Below are 19,409 nucleotides of genomic sequence, written 5' to 3' on the forward strand. Positions count from 1 at the left end.
TGGTCCCCAGTCTATGGGACTTCCCATGGCAGGGGAGGGAGGGGGCAGTAAATAAAAATACAAGTTAGGGCCCAGAGCATGTTAATCAGGGCAAGCACCCCAGCATGCATTGCAAAGACTACCAAGGTGCAGAGCAGCTGAAATTACAGGCACAACCCATCATACCTAGAACAGGACTCAATTCTATGCATATTTTTAAAAATCTTGTGCACATTTTAAATATCATTTTAGTTTCTTGCTCAATGAGAATGTGAAATGTTGGTGGGCAAGGCTGCTCATCTCTAGCACAAGTGCCAAGAATAGCACCTGGGATCAGCAGAAAGAGTAAACCCAGCCTATGCACCTCAAAGTCCTTGTCCCCAAGCAGGGTGGAAGTTGATCTCAGTGGTCTGTGGCTTCTCCAAGGCCTTGTGTGGTAGGGGTAGGGATAATTCTAGGTTGATCTAGACATGACCGGAGGAAGGAACACTTGACTGCAGCCTGCCATGTGCCAGTGCCGCCCTCAACCCCTGTTGGGTTCCATCTTCAAGTGTGGGTCCCATGCTGAAGACAAAAGCCTGGCCTTCTGCCTCTCCAGGGAGTCTGGCCTGGGGCCCACCCTTCTCCTCCCTCAGAACCCTGCTCTAACCTAGGGTCAGTGAGCTCTGGCTGAAGGCAAATGGTCCTGAAGGAAGTTGCAGAAAAACACTGAAGACAGTGCCCCCTTCACCCCAGTCTTCACCTTCCTCTTGCCGTATGGACAGCTAGTATGGTCAAGCTTCCAGCAGGCCCAGGCCAGCCCTTGTGTATGTTTGTTTCACTACTGTGAACAGTTGAATTAGAAAAAAGATAGCTGCTGCAGGCAGAAGTATCCCTAAGTGTGTGGGACTTGGCTTAGCAAGCTAACCACAGGCTGCACTTCAGTCCCTACTTAATCCCTTGGCCAGGAGTTTTGAGCAGTGTACAATTGTATAACTTTCCTAAGCAGCCCTAATCCTGGACTATGAGGCAACTCTGAGGATAAAAATCACTTGAATGCAGAGCTGAAAGACAAATGCAGCCTGGGTCCTTGATAAGGAGTCTCCCATACCATTCCTGGGTGGCCTTCCTCCTTTGCTTTTTTTTTTTAATCATTTATTTTGAAATGACTTCAAAGTTTCAGAACAGTTTCAAAAGCCATACAAATAGTTCCCCTCCATCCAGCCTGGCCATTTAGTGCTATTCTCGGCCGCCTGCTCTCCTGTCCTCTCCTCTCCCTACCATTGGGAAATGTCATTCATCCCTCTTCTGCTGTCCAGCACATATAGTGACCTCTACTTTTGAAGGAAAACCTGAAACTTCTCTTCACATTATTTATTTTGCTATTCTATTCTAAGTTGCAAAATTAAATATTTTTTTGGAGACAAGGTCTCACTCTGTAGTTCAAGCTGTGTTTGAATTCACTATGTAGCTCAGGCTGGCCTTAAACTCACAGCAATCCTCCTGCCTCAGCCTCCCAAGTGCTGGGATTATAGACATGTGCCACCACACACAGTTCTTTTGACATTTTAACTGCTTCCCTCCAAAATGCTCTGCCTGGTGACTTTCAGACCACCATGTGACCCCAGTAGGAAAACCAGCACTGTGACCAGGTCTGCCCTCATGCACACTTCACCTCCAGAATCACACTCGCTATGATCCAGAGACCCTTATGTGGCAAGGCTGCACCATCTCTTAAGTGTCCATATATGGACAGGAAGCTGTGGCCCAGGCCATCCTCTGTGTGATCCTGGCCACTTTGACCTCACAATGTCCTGCATCTATAAGAGGCCCAGGGCTCAGCCCTGCCTCACAGCCCACAAAGTTCTACCTCCTCATAGGTTGGCTGGCTCACCTGAGGTGGTGCTCCTGCTCTGAGCCAAGTCTGGGCCAAGTTCACCTTGAACCATGGCCCGATACAGATGCTGCCACAGCCCAAGCCAGAGCAGATGCTGCTGTAGACACTGCCATAGATGAAGGAGGCAATGCCATCACAGACAGAGACAAAGTAAGAGAGGGTCTGGCCTGGGCTGGGGCTGGGCTCCATGAGGCCATGATGCCCTCTGAATATCTTTTGTGTTACTAGGGTGCTGCCACTGGAGGTACACCCAGAGGTGCAGAAGATGCTAACTGCAGAAGAGCAAGTCCACTGAACTCCTGCTGAAGACTTTACCAGACCTCAAGACCCTCTTGCCACCTCTGACAATGCCACCTTGCACTGAAAAAGGAGCCTTCTAAGGAACAATGCTGCCTGTCAATAATGTTAAACTCGTTCCACTCATGCCTTTGTCATTGATGGCTCAAGGAGAGGGCTGGCCTGGAGGTGGAATGGCTTGGGGATGTGGCACAGAAAGGAAGCTGGGAAGGGGGCCATGAGAGTGACAGTTGTCACAAGGGATCCTGTCCAAAACTCAGTGACATGACATGAGGAACATCTGCTCCCAAACTACCTACCTCTCTGACCCCTGGAGCTAGGTCATCACATTTGAGGGCCCCTGTCCTTCCACCCTGTTCTGTGGTTGGCAGCTGGCAATGAGCCACACAGGAAGTTGCTGTAAGCATCAGAGGGCCATCAGGGCTTCCTTACCCCAAGGGTATCTGGGGATCCCCAGAGCTGGTGAAACATCTGCCAGTCCCAAAAGTGTCACACAAGTTTAATTGAAAGCTGAAATCTCAACAGTTCCTTTGGTTATACAGGGAACAAGACAGTCACCAGTAGAGTCATGAATTCAAGGTTTTCCTTCATTTAGCAGCTCTCATTTGTGTCCCCATTTCATAGCAGTGGTAACTTGGCCAGGCAGCAGGGGAACTGCCCTTTCCGTTCTGTCCTCAAGTGCCTACAGGAGGTTAAGCACTGTGCCCATGACACAAACTTACCCATCAGAGCTGCCAAACCAACCCCCTTCTCACAGGATGCTCCACATGATGGAAGCAGATGCAAGAAATCCTACTAGGATTCCAGGCTAATGGGCCCAGTCAAGGCCTAGGAAGGCCCACGCTCAGCCCTGACACAGATCCTGTGTCACAATCACTTCCTGGCACTGGAGCAAGCCAGGGGTTTCATCAGTGATCCACCAGAGCCACAGGACCAGTTCCTAAAAGGGATCGGGCCCACCAACACCTGGGAGCTCTGACTTCTGCTCATGGGGCTCCACTGAGCACCAAGCCTTCGGTCCTCAGCAGTTCCTTGAGGCAGGTGTCAGCAGGCTGTGCCTCCAGGTGATCACGAGCCCCCATGGAGCCTTGAGCTAAACCTGGCTTTTCCTGGACTCTTGGAACCCCACACACCCCAGCAAGGCAAGGAGGAGGAAGACAGCAGGCTGGAGGGCTGGCAGACAACCCCCCAGGTGGACTTTTTGGGGATTTGCTTTTCTTGTATTTTGACCATATCAGTAGACATGGAGATGTGAACATAGCTGGGCATTCGTATATTTACCAATTGCCTGAGGGGTGACTGAGCCTCTTATAAAGTTTCTTTGTCCTGAAAGGGAGCAGCATTTAAATTCAGGAAAGGCAGTGTCACCCTTCACTCCTGTGAGGCCCCAGGACTAAGCCTGCTTCCTCTTCTATGGCCACTTTGACAAATCACCACACACTCCGAAGCTTTAACCAACATGAGTTTATGACACAATTCTGCAGGTCAGAAGTCCAAACGGGTCTAATGGGGCTACAATCAAGGTGTCTCTGGGCTCTGGGGCAGAACTCATTTTCTAGCCTCTCCAGCATCTAGAGCACCATCCTCAAGGCCAGAAGCACAGCCTCTGCACACCTCTTCCTGCATTCCTCCTCTCTCCTAAGGACTTCTGTGATTGCATGGGACCCACCCAAGTGATGAGGCCCGCTCCCCATCTGCAGACCCTCAGTCACACTTGTGCACAGGTTCATGCATTAGGATGGGGATGCCTTTAGGGGAGGGGACTTCTCTGTCACCATGTCCCCATTCTTTCCCCAAGAAACACCAGGACCACATACCCTCTGCCCTCCTTGAGAGGGAAACTAGGGCTTCAGCTGCCATGACTCTGCTTCCAGTCTTCAGTGGATCATCAAATACAAGGGGACAAAAGCTACACAATATGCCCAGGCATGAAGGCATCCCCCCAACACTCAGATCATATAAAACACTAGAGTTGACCATGACACAACACCAAGGAAGTGGGGAAGCTTCTAGAATGACTACCTATGAATTTCCACCACTCAGTAGGATGAGGATTGGGCGTAGACAAAAAGCAGCTTCTTCCTCATGACTGGGGTTGCATTTTACAGGCAGAGTCAGGGCCTCTGTGCCAGGACTGCAGCCCCTGGCCTGTGCTGACCTCATAGAGGATACTGGGCAGAATGGGGATAATCATGGGATGGGCTGCGAGGTCATAGTGGGGGCCCCCTTTATATATGAGCTCTGAGCACCCCATCAACTAGACCAACCAACAACAAGAGCAGGTGGGCCAGCTGCAGCCCTTCTCCCCAGGTCAGCTACAGCCTCAGCCTAGAGCCGGCCCTCTCCCCAGCTCCTGGCACAGTGGTCCAGTGCTGCATGAGGAGCCCCAGTGAGCACCTGCTCCAGGCACACAGCTTGGAGTCTGGTGAGGGCCAGGAGCAGGAGTGGGGGCTAAGCCCAGAGGGCATGGAGGCCTATGGGAGGACATACAGAGGCTGCCACTACAGGCATAAGTGCTGTTCTCAGAGGAGGCTATGCCAGATCCACAGAGGGCAGCACCTATCCTCCTGAAGGCACAGGAGATGCACCTGTAGGAGACAACATCACCAAGGTCTGGCCCAACCCTGCCCCACCCACGAACATTCCCAGAGCCAGCCTGCCTGCACCAGGTCCCCATTTGAACACTGCTACCCAGTTTCAGCTGGCTGCTTTCTCCCCTCCACCTTAGTGTGGAGGTGGTGGGCTGGGCCAGCTGGGGAGCAGACCCTGGCTCAGCTGTGCCCTCCCCAGGTGGCAATCTCCTCCTCTCTGCAGCTGAGGAAGGGTGAGCTGGCTGCCTGCCTGGTACTGGCCCACCCCTTCACCCTGCCTTGGTGGCACGCTGAGGCCAGGGTCCTTGCCTTGAGGAGGGATGGCAGGCAGACCAGCAGGTGAGCAGAGTTTTGCCATGGCTGGGAGGAAAGGTGACTGATTTCTCAGTGATAGCGACTCTAGAATTGGGGGTGTCCAAGGCCAGGTACCTCAAGGGTCCCAGCCTCGCCTGTTCCTTTAGTGGTGCTCTGTCTCATACCTAAGGGGGAACCCTTTGCCACTGCATCTGCAAGCATCCTTGTCCTTTACACAGCCCCCTTCTGCATGGGTACCTCGAGGTGGGCAAGGTGAGCAGGGCAGCTGGACCCCCCCACCTGGAAGGCAGCCTTGGCAGCACTCGCTACCCCTCTGAGCCAGTTTTCTCATCTGTGACGTGCACAACAGCAGATCAGGGAAAACTGGCAGAACCCAAGCAAATGAGAAAATGAACCCCTCAGAAGTTGTAAAAATGGAATCACCTGGCCTATGAAAGATGAATAAGGAGCCCTAGGTACTAGGTAGTTGCTTTGCTGTTTTTCTATATTGATGTACAAGATGATTTCTATAAATGGCATAATTGGATAGTGTTTTCTGAAGGAAAGACTTATTTTGCACTAAAAAAAAATTCAGAAAGTAGCCAAAAGCCAAAATGGCAGAAATTTTCACTGTGCTACATCAAAGTTACTGATTACTCTTACAAAAACCTCTTTTTTTTTTTTAGAGAGAATCAGACTATTTCCTGATGATATGAAATCTTAAATTATTCTAAAAGTTCATTTTAAATAGCACTGTTATTTTAAGTGATTTTCAGGGAATAACCTTTAGGGAGAATTTTAAAGATTAACTTCACTTGAATCATAAGAAGATAGTGCCTTAATTATGTCATTTACTTTAATTTTTTGTTGTGTTTTTCTCAGTTCCTATTGCAGAGAATACAGAAAAAAATAGAATCTTCCCCTTCTGATGCAACCCAGCATTCAGTGCAGTCTCCACAGGAAACTGCTGTAATACTGCCAACACAACAGATCAGGAAATTGGCTCAAATTAAACCACCTAGACCTAACCCAGCCCCTGAGAAGGGCAGTACTTTTAAAAATGTCATACCAATGAGAAAAGGTCAAAGCTCAGGAAAAAAGGTTAGTTGTATCTCCTGCTAATTTGTATATAGGTCTCTCTAGTGCTGTATTTGTGACATACAGTTAGGAATTTGTCTGCAATATGATTAGGCTCTTTAGGAATGTACTAAGATCATATAGCATTCTTAAAGGCCCCACATAGCTATTGAGAAATTGACATTTCTTTTCTTGGGTAATTTGATACTTTTTATAATCTTCAAAACCTATGTGGATGCACTATATGGGTGTATTTGTGTTCTTGCTAGTTAGTTTAAAATTTGTATACTTTCAGAAACTATTATGCCTTACTGGGGATTGAATGCCTCATACATACTAAACAAGCAACTCTATCAGTGCACTATATTCCCTGCCCTTTTTTACTTGGAAACATGGTCTCACTGAGTTGCCCGCACTGGCCTTCAGAAACTTAGTCTTCATGCCTCAGCTTCCCTAGGAGCTGGGATTACAAGGCATGTGCCACTGCACCTGGCTAAAATTCACTGTATTTTAAAAATCTATATGAAGTGCATTTTACTGTACATAAACTATACTTCAGTAAACTAGTGGGAGGGAATCAGTGTGATGAGTTTATTAAGTTTGAGTGTTATGGTTTATATCTAGACGTCCCCCAAAGACTCATGCCCATCTCTTTATGCAAAATGCATTTAGACCATCTTTAAGAGTTGCCAAAGTCCTAACAGTTGCCAAAGTCCTAACAGTTTCAGCATTGCTGAAAAGTCCAAGCCCAAAGCCTCTTTTGAGATTTAAGGCAAACTCTTAGCTTTGAGCCCCTGTAAAAATGAAAAGAAAGTTAAATTCTGCCAACATACAAATGTACAGGGTAAACATTCCCATTCCAAAGGTAGAAATAGGACAGTAGAAAGGAATGGAACCAAAGCAAGACCTCATCCATCCAGCAAGGCAAACATTAAACCCTGCAGTTTGTGTCTAGCACCTGGGACAGTCTGTGGCTAGATGTGTGAACTCCAAAGACTTGAGTGGCCCTGCCCCTTACAGCACTGCTCACTCCTTGGGGCTTTCCACAGACATTCCACACTCCTGGCTTTCTAATGTGCTGGGATCTCCACTGCACTGACTTGACTGTCACAGCTTTAGAAACTGCCCTCTCTCAGGGGCCACTGCCTGGCCTCTCAGGCCTTCTAAAATCTGAGTGGAAGCCTTCCTGACCCTCAACTCTTGTATTCTGTGTGTGCCTAAAATGAACACTATGCAGATGATGATGCCAAAGTCTGCTACCAGCTGGAGTAGTAACTGAGCCCTTTTGCATCTCTCTTGTGGTTGCAGAATCCCCTGAATGATTGAGCATGTGAACTGAATTCTGTGGAATCCATTCCCATTCTGTAGGCTGCTTCCATTCTGGAGCTTAGTGCCCTGGGGCTTTCTTCTCAAACCAGTCTTTAACCTTTGAAATTTTGAGCCTGCAGAGCTGGAATCCTACTGGTTCTCGGCGGCCATCTTTTCTACTGTCCTGGTCCAAAGTATTTGGCTCTTTTTTTCCTACTTGTATTCTCTCTAATTGAAGGATTACTCAATGAATTTTAAGTAAATAAAATCACTAATTTTACATGTATTTCAAAATACATGTATCTATATCAATTTACAACAGTAAAACTACCACCCACATCAAGATTTTGAACAAAAATCTTACATATGAATGCCAGTTTCTTCACTATGAAATTCCTTTTAACATTCTTATTTCGACCTAATAAAAATGTTACTCTCCATTTCTAAGCCTCAAGCATTTCTATTACCTTTAAACTCCTTTCAACACTTTTTTACAAATATAAGTATCTCAGATCAGAGTTTTGTTTTTTTTTTTACTCAACTTGGATCTTATTAATTAGGAATTTTTAACCAGTTTATAATTTACTTCTATCTCTGTCAGTATATCATTTCTGCCAATTTTAATGCTTCCATGGTATTTTTCTTTTACTAGTTTTTCTTGATTTTTTCACTTGTTTTCAATTCCAGAAACTTGGAATATATATAATCTATTTTTGTCTACAACTCAGTGACAAATTAACCTATATGAACTACCATTTGATGCAGTAATTACTGGTTTTTCTCTATTCAGTATTTCAAACATATCCACACCTCTCCAACCACTGCTTTGAAAATTTTCTCCTTAAATTATTATTATTAACATTATAGACTTTTTATTTTTTAAAAGGGAAATAAAACTACCACTTTCTAATTTGTCAGATTAACATTCAGAATGTCTTTACTGTACTTATCCTGCCCACAGTAACAAACCATTTTTATCTAATGTAGATTTGGCTTTAACAACAAGCATTGTTGTAATATTACATGGCAAAAATAAAACAGTATTTATTTACCCAATACATTGAATATTTGGCATGAACTTTGACAGTTTAAAAGTATATAAACTGAAAAGTTTAGATCTAGCTTACAAATCTATTTTGCATTAGGTTTATTACCCTATATGCAACAATTTTAGATATAATGTTTCTTAACTAGTTTTAATAATCAAATCTTTCATAGTTATCTCCCTAATCTTTTTACTTTTTCTGTTGGCTGCAGTAAATCATTCAGTAACATTTTCAGAGGTTTTTGTTTGATATGCTTTCCTAACCCCTTGGTATCTAAGAAAGTCTCCCAGTTGCCTTCATGCACAAATCTTAACTTGGCAGGGTATGTAATTCTTGATTCAAATTTATTTTTCCCTGAAAACTCTGTAGATATTGTCCCATTGTCTTTCGGCATTTAGAATTGTAAGAGAAGGTCAGTCTGACTTTTGCCCCTCTATAGGTAACCTGCTTTATTAGAATACTTGCAAATTTTTTCTTTATCCTTAGAATTTTAAAATGTCAAAAGGATATGTCTAAGTGTTGCTTTCTTCTCATGAAATTTTAAAGGTACCCTGTGAGCCTTCTTCATTTGCAGGCCTGCTTCATTCTTCAACTCTTTTCTTCAATTAGTTCCTTAACTATTGTTTCAGCTTCATTTGCTTTGTCCTCTGTTTCTGATATTCCTATTACATGTAGATTATATCTCTTGGACAAGCCCTCTACATCTATCTTCTTCTCCTCTCTTCTTAATTTATTTGCCCTTTTCCTCTGCATTTTGTGAGAATTTCTCTTGTTTTGCATTTACTTCAGCAATTTTATTTTGTGACCAACCCTGCTTACATATTTCCTTTAAATGGAGGCCATGATTTCTTCTACGTGGTCACACACCTCCTGCTCTATAATTAAGCCCATATGGGCAACAAGCTCTCTTATAATGTTCAGTGCTTCCTAGATGGTTACTGTAGCCGGGTGCATCAGTATGGAGGAGGGATATCCTCTATTACTTAGCTCTATTCCTTTCTTCTGAACTGCATCTTCATCCCATTCATAAACACCAAAGTTGAAAAAAACAAGTACTTTTAATGCTAATCTTATCAGCAACCAAGTTCCTCTCTGTACTATCTTTGCAAGCCCCAGCTTTACCCAGGCTTCCTTTCTATCCAAACTCAAAACTTTTAAAATCATTCTACTGGCTATTTGTTCTTAATTTGTGATGTAGAGCTGGATAAAAGGTCCCAACAAAACCTAAAGCCACAGCCTGAATGTTTGGCTGCCTTCCAATTTCCTCCTCCAGGTTAATTAGTCCACCACCCTTAATCTCAGACTTCTACAAATTTACTAGACAGGAGTAAAATAAAGATACATTTTCTGCCAGAACATAACACACATGGCCTGGGATCCATCTGCCAATGTAGTCCTTCCCAACTGAAACCTCTTGAGCCTGGTCTTTTCTGGCTGCATTACTGTCAAGATTATAATTTTCTGACCTCTGACCAGACTCTCCCATCAAGCTCAGCTCACAGCGTTTTAGGGCTGCTTCTCCAGCCAGGTCTCCAAAACTTTCTAAATTCCTGCAAGCCAGTTCTAAAGGCTTCTGAACCACATGATCACATAGTATCACAGCAACAACCAGACTCTGGTACCAAAATCTTTTACTTTCTACTTGCTAAGAAACAATACTCACCACACACAAATTAAAGCAGGAAAGGTTTATTTTGGCTCACAGTTGATAGAGATTTCAGTCCAGAGTTGGCTGCCTCCAAGGCAGGGCAGCACTGCAGAGGGATATGGCAGAGGAGAATTAGTTCATGGCATGGCAGTGGGAAGCAGAGAAAGAAAGAAATCAAGGGAAGAGGGAGGGAGATAGATCCTTCCAGCTCATGCCCACAGTGACCCACCTCTTCACCTCCCAACATCATATTTAGTTATAAACTCATCAGTAGACTAATCCACTGGTGAGTATCACAACCCCATAATACACTCACCTCCCAGGCCCCATTCCATGAGCACATAAGTCTTTGGGGGGACATTTAGATATACATCTGTCTTAGTTACTTTGTCTTCACTTGAGACATTGACTTAACATTTTACCTGATTCCCCCAAAGAAGTCATGTCTAAAATCTGGAAGTGATAGGAAAAAAAACAACTAATTGAAGATACACTGGAGAATGAATGGAAGCAGATAGATTCTGTTGGCAGGCAAAGTATACCCTGAGGAAGTGTTTTAATGCAAAGTGAGTTTCCATTTTCATTTTTAGTATCAGTCAGGTGCACTGTCTAACATGTTAGTGACAGTGGTGATACTAGGAAAGCTAAACTTTGTCTGGCATGAGGAAACCAGAAAACAGAATCCAGGAAAAATGTGGTTTCTAAAGTCATTTGAGACATCATAGAAGGGAAAGAGCCAGAAAGAAGACCCCCAAACTGTCCACAAACACCTCTGACAGACCATTGATCCAAATGTGCGGATAACACAGAGGCCAGTTTAGCTAAAGTAAAAGTTTTACCCTGAGGCTGAAGTTATGCCCAAGATCAGAGTTTAAAATTTCTCAAACAAAGATAATTTTCTGCTAAAATATAAGACATAACACCCATGAGGAAAAAATAGAATCCAGAATCTGCATAAATTAACATTCATAATTTCTAAGAAACAATCCATAATTGCCTAAAAGACACAGTAAAATGAACACATTTGTGACCTTGATGTTGGAACCAGAACACAAAAATTTTATAATGGCCATTAAAATTGTCCTTGGGGGCTGGGTGCTTTGCTCAATGGTACTGCACCTGCCTCATAAGTGCAAGGTTCTGAGTTCCATCCCTGGTACTCCAAAAAAAATTTGTCCTTGATGAAGTTAAAAGCACCCCTCCCCACACACACACATACACATAATTGCAGGGATTAAAAGGATAGGCTCTCTTATCAGAGAAGCATAAAGGATAGAAATGAGCCAAATGAAAATTCAGGTATTGAAAATCAGTGTATAGAAGTAACAGGAATTGACTGGAGATGACAAAAGAAAGAGCAAGGGAACTGCAAGATAAAATAGAAATTTTCTGATGTGAAGAATTGAGATAAAATTTAAAAGACTGAGGAAAAAAACCAGAGCTCCAGAGATCTTTTAGGATCTTTATATTTTAGATAATATCAAAGGGCTAACGCATACGTAATTGAAGTCCTAAAAGAAAAAGATAGAGATTGGTAGAAAAGGTATTGAAGAAATAATATCTCTCTAGATTTCTGAGTTTCATGAATGAAAGACATATGTACAGACATAATATACAACCAAGAACAAACTGAAGTCTAACCCAAGGCATACCAGAGTCAAACTGTTGAAAACCGGAGATAAAGAACAAATCTTAAAGGCAGCAATGTAAAAGTGAAAAGACATGTACAGAGAAACATGAATTTGATTACCAACCAAGTTTCCTTGTTCAGAAACATGGATGCCACAAGAGAGTAGAACATCTCTAAGGTGCTGAAAGAAAGAAAAAAATGTCAACCCAAAATTGTACATGTGAAGAATCAAAGTGAGGGCTGGGGATTTAGTTCAGTGGTTCCAACACCTGCCTCACAAGTGGAAGGACCAGAGTTCGATCCCCAGTACCAAAAAAAAAAAAAAAAAAAAGAATGAAAGTGAACTTAGACTGAAAGGATAGGTAGTGTTGTCTTGTTTTGATAATAAACTATAATTTTTATTTCAAAGGCAGCATTTTTGTTCAATTTCATCCTCTTTAGCTTTATTATTTCGCTACGAAAAGATGAGGATTGTCAAACATTTAGCTAAATGTCTCAGTGCTCAACACATTCATAGTTTAGATATTCAGAAAGTCTGAACTGAGTAAAAGTTATTTGTAGTAATCTCTTTGCTTTCCAAACTGTCATTTTCTTAATAACCTTAAGGATTTTAGAAGTATAGAAGTGCAATTTCTAAATAACTGTACCTTTATTCAATTTACAATGTTGATGTAAACATACTGTCTTAATATATCTCAAGTCAAGGGATTCAGATTTTAAAATAATGAGAGTAAATGACTAATTATAGTTCAATATGTAAAAATTACATGATTTACTAAAATACTATAAATCTAAATGATAATCATTAATTTACACAAATTCCAACACTTTTGAATGTTGTCCTATTTTTTATTCCTTTGTCCCTGCCTTTAAGTGTCCTCTACTGTGGTATTACCTTTTCCAGGCACAAGATTCCCTTTTCTACTATTAAAGAGTAGTGTTTGAACGAAGTTGCAAGAAAATCCAAAAAGTTGATGTGAAATATAAGGAAATATCATGGTGATGTTTAACAGTACTCAGGAGACCTTTGATACTTAATACAATAGGCATAATTTTCTATGTTCTTTAGCAAGGTTTTTGAAATTTTTTCACAATTCTTGTTGTGTGTGCAATGGAGAAATATAAGCTAGACACGGGGGGACAAGCAACTACTTTCTAAAGTCCTCCATCTTACTGAGACTTTTTCCCCCCATTGGAGAGAGATTTTTAAACTTTTCTTTAGCAATGTGAGGTGAAAAAATTGTCTTACAGGGAACTCCAAAAAAATAAAGCTCAGAAGCTGGACCAGCAAGGTGAGAGGAAAAGCTTGAATCTACGTGGCCATCCTAGGCCCTTGCCCACACCACAGTGAGGTCCTGGGTCGTGTCTTGCAGCCCAATCCCCATCTGACACTAAGCTGGACCTGCCAGGTAAGAGAAGCAGCTTGAAGCTATGCAGCCATCCCGGGCCCTGCCCACACCATGGTGAGGTGTGCTTAGCTGCTCAGGCACCTTTCAAGGGCCAATTCCCCCCACTCACTGTGTGCCTCTGGCCTTCTGGCTTTTCTGCTACCTGATCCCACACTACAGAGGCACAGGACATTATAAAGACCCTTGTCCTGAGCACCACAAGATAGAGAAGAAGTTAGTAACAGAAAGAGGGTTTCTCAGGCTCCTCGATGAAAACTGAAGCTCAGTGGAAAAGTAAAGAGAATCTCTACAATAAAGGCACATCAGACCATTGTACTTCATCTGCTGCTGGCTTGCTGAGACTCATTGATTCATATATGTACATGGATTCCTACATTGCCTACTATGACAGCAGAGACATACCCTGAAGGAGGCCCATAATTTCTAGTGCTATTTGCAAAAAAAGAAAAAAAATTGTTCTCCTATTTTCAGTTAATTTTTACTTTCTCTCTACTCTTCCAAGTTTTACTTTTCTTTCTTTTAACTTTTTTTTCACTCTCTCTTGCTCATTCTCTGACTGTCCCACATTGCTCCTCATCTCCCTATTTGTTCCTTTCTACACTGAATTTGGATTTGTCCCTTATTGTTTTTTTCTTCTTTTTCCTTCTCTTGATTATCATTAGGTTTAAAGGAAAGTACATTTGGTATCTAGCCTCCCTGTAGCTGTTAGATGATTCTATTCACATCTTTGTTCTTTCATTCTGCCATTTTCTCTTGCCTTTAACAAATTCTTAGAGTTTGTGTGATATTTCTGTGTCTTCGGGATTCACCACTAATCTTACCTATTCTTCCTACCTGTCCCTCATTCCCCAACTTCTTTTAACTCGCCACCTAAAGGGGAAAGATGTTGTCTTGAAGAGCTTATTCATTATATACATGTTAGATTGGTCTTCGGTTTTAATTTAACTCACATAGTTAAAATTCATAGATTAGTAACTACCACAAATTGTCATTTTCTTAGCTGTGCTTGATGGTATGGTATTGCTGACTATATCTTTTGGGCTAACATGTTGTGATTGATCTAATTAGTTTTCCTTCCTGGTATAAGGAAAATAAAATAGCCAAACACAAGCTATATCCGGAAGACAACCCTGAAAAGCAATCATTCCACAAGGGTTCTAAACATAAGCAACAAATGTACCTACTTTAAGCAATTTTGAAATATCAACCCAGGAATTAAACCAAGGACAGTACCAAAAACAAAAATGAGAAGACACTTAAGCAAGGCACAAATTCAGGCTTTCACACCACTAAAAGGAAATTCTGGGGGAAATGAGGTGGAAAAGTCTGAGAAGCAACCACTTGGACACCCTGAACTGATAGCACAGGAAGTAACAAAGCAGATGCATGAGGCTCTAGAAAAATTCAAAACAGAAATAATCTCCCTGATAAATATAGACATGGTGAACAGAATGAAAGACATGATTAGAAGCTCTAGAGCAGAAATAGACAAGAAAATAGATGAGCTCAGAAACATGCTGGAAGCCATGAATGCCCAGCATAAGAAAGAAATGGAAAACATGATCACCCAACATAAGAAAGAAATGGAATCCATGAAACAGATTCAAACAGATATTCAAGAGGTTAAAAACTCCATTGAAAGCATGCAGACCAGACTAAGAGAATGTGAAGACAAAATATCAGATATAGAAGACAGGATTGCAGTTAAGGAGTATGAAAATAAAGATTTCTTAAAGGTAGTAAGGGACCATGAGAAATCAATCCAACAGCTGCTAGATGATGCAAAGAAGAATAACATAAGACTCACAGGAGTCCACAAAAAACCAGGAGAAAGTACAATTGACATAAAAAAAAACTGTTCACAGAAGTAAAAGTAGAAAACTTCCCAGACAGAGGTAGAAAACTGGACGTACAGATAAGTGAGGCATATAGAACTCCAACCGGCCATGACCAAAACAAATCTACACCTAGACATATAATAATCAAGATCTCAGAACCCCCAAAAAAGAACAAAATTCTACATGCAGTTAGAGAAAAGAAACAAATCACCTACAAAGGAAATTTCATCAGAATCACCACAGATTTCTCAACACAAACCCTCAAATCAAGGAGGGCCTGGAGTAAAGTATTTCAAGCCCTAAAGGAAAATAACTTCCAACCTAGACTGTTGCATCTGGCAAAATTATCTTTCAAAATTGATGGAGAAATTAGATACTTTCATGACAAAGAACATCTGAGAAACTTCATAAGCATCAAACCAGCACTCCAAAAAATTTTAAGCAATATCCTAGAAAAAGACAAGGAGGATCATAACTCCATGAGGCCCAGCAGAGAAGGCACCACGCAAGGTAAGACACTAAAGGGAAAGGGGGGAAACTAAGAAATATAAGATTCAATAACAGTAAAACATCATGACAAGGATGAGTCAATACCTGTCAATTATAACTACCAATGTTAATGGCCTCAATTCACCAATCAAAAGAAATAGTGACAAAATGGATTAAGAAGCAAAACCCAGCAATATGCTGTGTACAAGAAATACATCTAAGTCAAAAGGAAATCCATACACTGAAAATAAAATGACGGAATGTAGTGGACAGGGGAAAGGGACGCTACCAGAACCTCTGCAGTGAGTCCTGGTCTCCTGCGAGCCACGACAGCACAGGGCGAATTACAGGAAAGGTAGACAAATGAGACTGAGAAGAAGCTGAGCTTTGGGTCTGATCAGTGCTGCTCTGGGCAGCAAAGACAAAAGCCCCCAGCTTACCACACCTTTTATTCAGTACCTCGGGAGAAACAAATGTAACAAATGACTTGCAGAGAGTTCAATAGTTCACATTGGAATAAACAAGGTGTAACAGAAGCCTTGCAGAGAGTTCAGTACATCTCGAGCAAACAAAATGTTAACAGTCCAAGAACAACGAGGAACTGAGCAGATGTTTGTTCTCCCAGGATGTTTCTTGTCCTGGAGAATCACAGCATCACTGGATCACTAAAGTCTCAGTTGTGACCTGAGGCCAAACTGGAGTTATTCTGTAGCTGGGCTGTAGGCAAGAGAACTAGGCTAACCAAATGACTTTTCCCTAGAATTATGTAGCATTGCTCCCAACAATGGAAAACAGTTCTCTACATGACAGGAACCCAGAAAAAAGCAGGCGTAGCAATCTTATTTGCAGACTAAGTAGATGTCAAACCAAAACTAATTAAGAGAGACAAATATGGTCACTACATCCTTGTGAAAGAAACAATCCAAGAGGAAGAGATGACAATCCTAAATATATATGCACCAAATATGAACACCCTCAACTATACAAAACAAATATTAATGGACATGAAAAACCAAATAAGCAATAATACAATTGTAGTGGGGAATCTCAATACCCCTCTATCACAAATAGACAGATCAACTAGAAAAAAAATTAACAATGAAATTCTAGAACTGAACCAAGCTATTGAACAAATGGACTTAATAGATGTTTACAGAATGTTCCACCCCACAATATCAGAATACACATTCTTTTCAGCTGCATATGGGTCATTCTCCGAAACAGATCAAATGCTAGCTCATAGGACATATCCAAGTAAGTGTAAAAGAATTGAAGTTACCCCCTGTATATTATCAGACCATAATGCAATACAATTGGAGATCAATAACATAAGAAACCACAAAACTGGGCCAGGGATTTAGCTCAGTGGTTCTGCCACCTGCCTCACATGCACAAGGACCCGAGTTTGATCCCCACTACCAAAAAAAAGGAAACCACAAAACTCCCACAAATACATGGAAATTGAACAACACCCCCCTGAACAGCTAATGGGTGACAGAGGAACTTAAAGGAGAAATTAGACAGTTTCTACAAGTAAATGATAATGCCAGTACAACATACAGGAATCTGTGGGACACAATGAAAGCAGTTCTATGTGGGAAATTCATAGCAGTGAATGCCCCTATTAGGACAACAGGGAGAGCTCAGTTAAATAACCTAATGGAAAACCTCAAGATCCTAGAAAAAGAAGACCATAACAACTCAAAGCTCATACAAGAAAGGAAATAATAAAGACTTGAGCAGAAATCAATTCAATGGAGACTAAGAGAATGATACCAAAAAAATCAATGAATCAAAGAGTTTGTTTTTTGAAAGAATTAGTAAAATCTATAAACCATTAGCCAACCTTATCAAAAAAGGAAAGAAAAGGCTCAAATCCATGTGATTAAGAATGAAAAATGTGAAGCCACAACAAATCCTGCAGAAATTCAGAGAATCATCAATACCTACTTTGAGAACCTGTACTCTAATAAAATGGAAAACACAGAAGAAATGGACAGATTCCTAGATACAAACTGCCAAAATTAAATAAGAAGATATAGAAATTCTAATCACCCCAATAACAATGAGTGAAATTCAAAATGTAATAAAAAAACTTACCAACAAAGAAAAGCCCAGGTCCTGATGGCTTCACTGCTGAAATCTACAAGATATTCAAAGAAGAACTATTGCCATTACTTTTTAAACTCAAGCAAATTGAAAGGGAAGCAAGGATTCCAAATTCATTCCTGAAAGCAAGTGTTACTTTGATTCCAAAACCAGGGAAAGACCCAACAAAAAAAGAGAACTACAGACCAATCTCCCTAATAAACATAGATGCAAAAATCCTCAAGAAGATACTGGCAAACAGAATACAGAGGGTCATCAAGAAGATCGTACACCCTGACCAAGTCAGATTTACCCCAGAAATGCAAGGTTCAACATCTGTAAATCAATAAATGTAATACACTATATTAACAGAATCAAGGACCAAATCTCAGTAGATGCAGAAAAAGCATTTGACAAAATCCAACACCCATTCATGATAAAAACACTACAGAAAATTGGAATAGAAGGGCTTTATCTCAACCTGATTAAGGCTATCTATGAAAAACAAACAGCCATCATCATACTAAATAGTCAAAAACTAAAAACTTTCACGCTAAAATCAAGAACATGAGAAGGGTGCCCACTATCACCACTCCTGTTCTATATTGTTTGGGAAACATTAGCCATAGCAATTAGAAAAGAGAAAGAAATACAAGGAATAAAGATAGGAAAGGAAGAAGTGAAACTGTCATTATTTGCTGATAATATGACACTTTACATAGAAGATCCAAAAAACTCAGTCAAAAGTCTGCTAGACCTAATTGACCTGCAGTAGAGTAGCTAGATACAAGGTCAACACTCAAAAAACAATAGCCTTTTTATATGCAAATAGCAGACCAATTGAGAGAGAAATTTGGGAAAAAATTCCTTTTACAATAGCATCTAAAAAAAATGAAATATCTAGGAATCAACCTAACAAAGAAAGCAAAGACCTGTATACTGAAAACTACAGCTCTCTGAAAAAGAAGGTCGAAGAGGATATAAGAAGATGGAATGATATCCCTTGTTCCTGGGTAGGAAGAACCAATATAGTGAAAATGGCCATACTTCCAAAACTACTATATAGATTCAATGCAATGCCAATGGAAATTCCAACAATATACTTCACAGAACTAGATAAAACAATCTAAAAATTCATTTGGAAGCAGAAGAAATCTAGAATAGCAAAATTAATTCTAGGCAACAGAGACATGGCTGGGGGTATCACAATCCCCAACTTGAAACTATACTACAAAGCTAATGTAAAAAAAAAGCATGGTACTGGCAAAGAAACAGACCCAAGGATCAGTGGAATAGATTAGAAGATGCAGAAACAACTCCAGACATACTCAGCCACCACATCTTTGATAAAGGAGCCAACTACCCTCATTGGAGGAAAGATATCCTCTTTAGTAAATGGCACTGGAAAAACTGGATTTCAACCTGCCAAAGATTAAAACTAGAACCATACCTATCACTGCACACTAAACTAAGATCACAGTAGACTAAAGATCTAAATATTAAGCCAGAAACACTAAACTTGCTGGAAGATAAGTTAGGTAGAACTCTTGATGACACTGGCATAGGAAAAGACTTTATGAACAAATCTTCAGTAGCACGTAAGTAGCACAAAAAATCAACAACTGGGATCTCATCATATTAAAAAGCTTCTGCACTGCAAGAAACTACTAACAGAGCCAAGAGTCAACCTACAATGTAGGAAGAAATATTTAGCAGCTATACCTCAGACAAAGGTCTAGTATCGAAAATATACAAAGAACTGAAAGAAATCAGACCCCCCCAAATTCAAAGACCCAATTCAAAAATGGGCATCTGAAATTAACAGACATTTCTCAGACA

At 41.2% G+C, this 19,409-nt stretch overlaps 1 long non-coding RNA gene across 1 annotated transcript; it reads left to right on the plus strand.

The window, feature by feature from the left end:
- Positions 1–4,415: 4,415 nt before the first annotated feature.
- Positions 4,416–13,187, plus strand: LOC110344232 (uncharacterized). Its single transcript, XR_015448364.1, has 3 exons — positions 4,416–4,763; positions 5,920–6,138; positions 12,998–13,187. It is a non-coding gene; the product is annotated as an uncharacterized LOC110344232 (long non-coding RNA).
- Positions 13,188–19,409: the final 6,222 nt, after the last annotated feature.

This window comes from Heterocephalus glaber, unplaced genomic scaffold, assembly GCF_053883595.1.
Source record: "Heterocephalus glaber isolate CG9 unplaced genomic scaffold, H.glaber_assembly_v1.0 deba00001824, whole genome shotgun sequence".
In the NCBI taxonomy this organism is placed as follows: Eukaryota; Metazoa; Chordata; class Mammalia; order Rodentia; family Bathyergidae; genus Heterocephalus; species Heterocephalus glaber.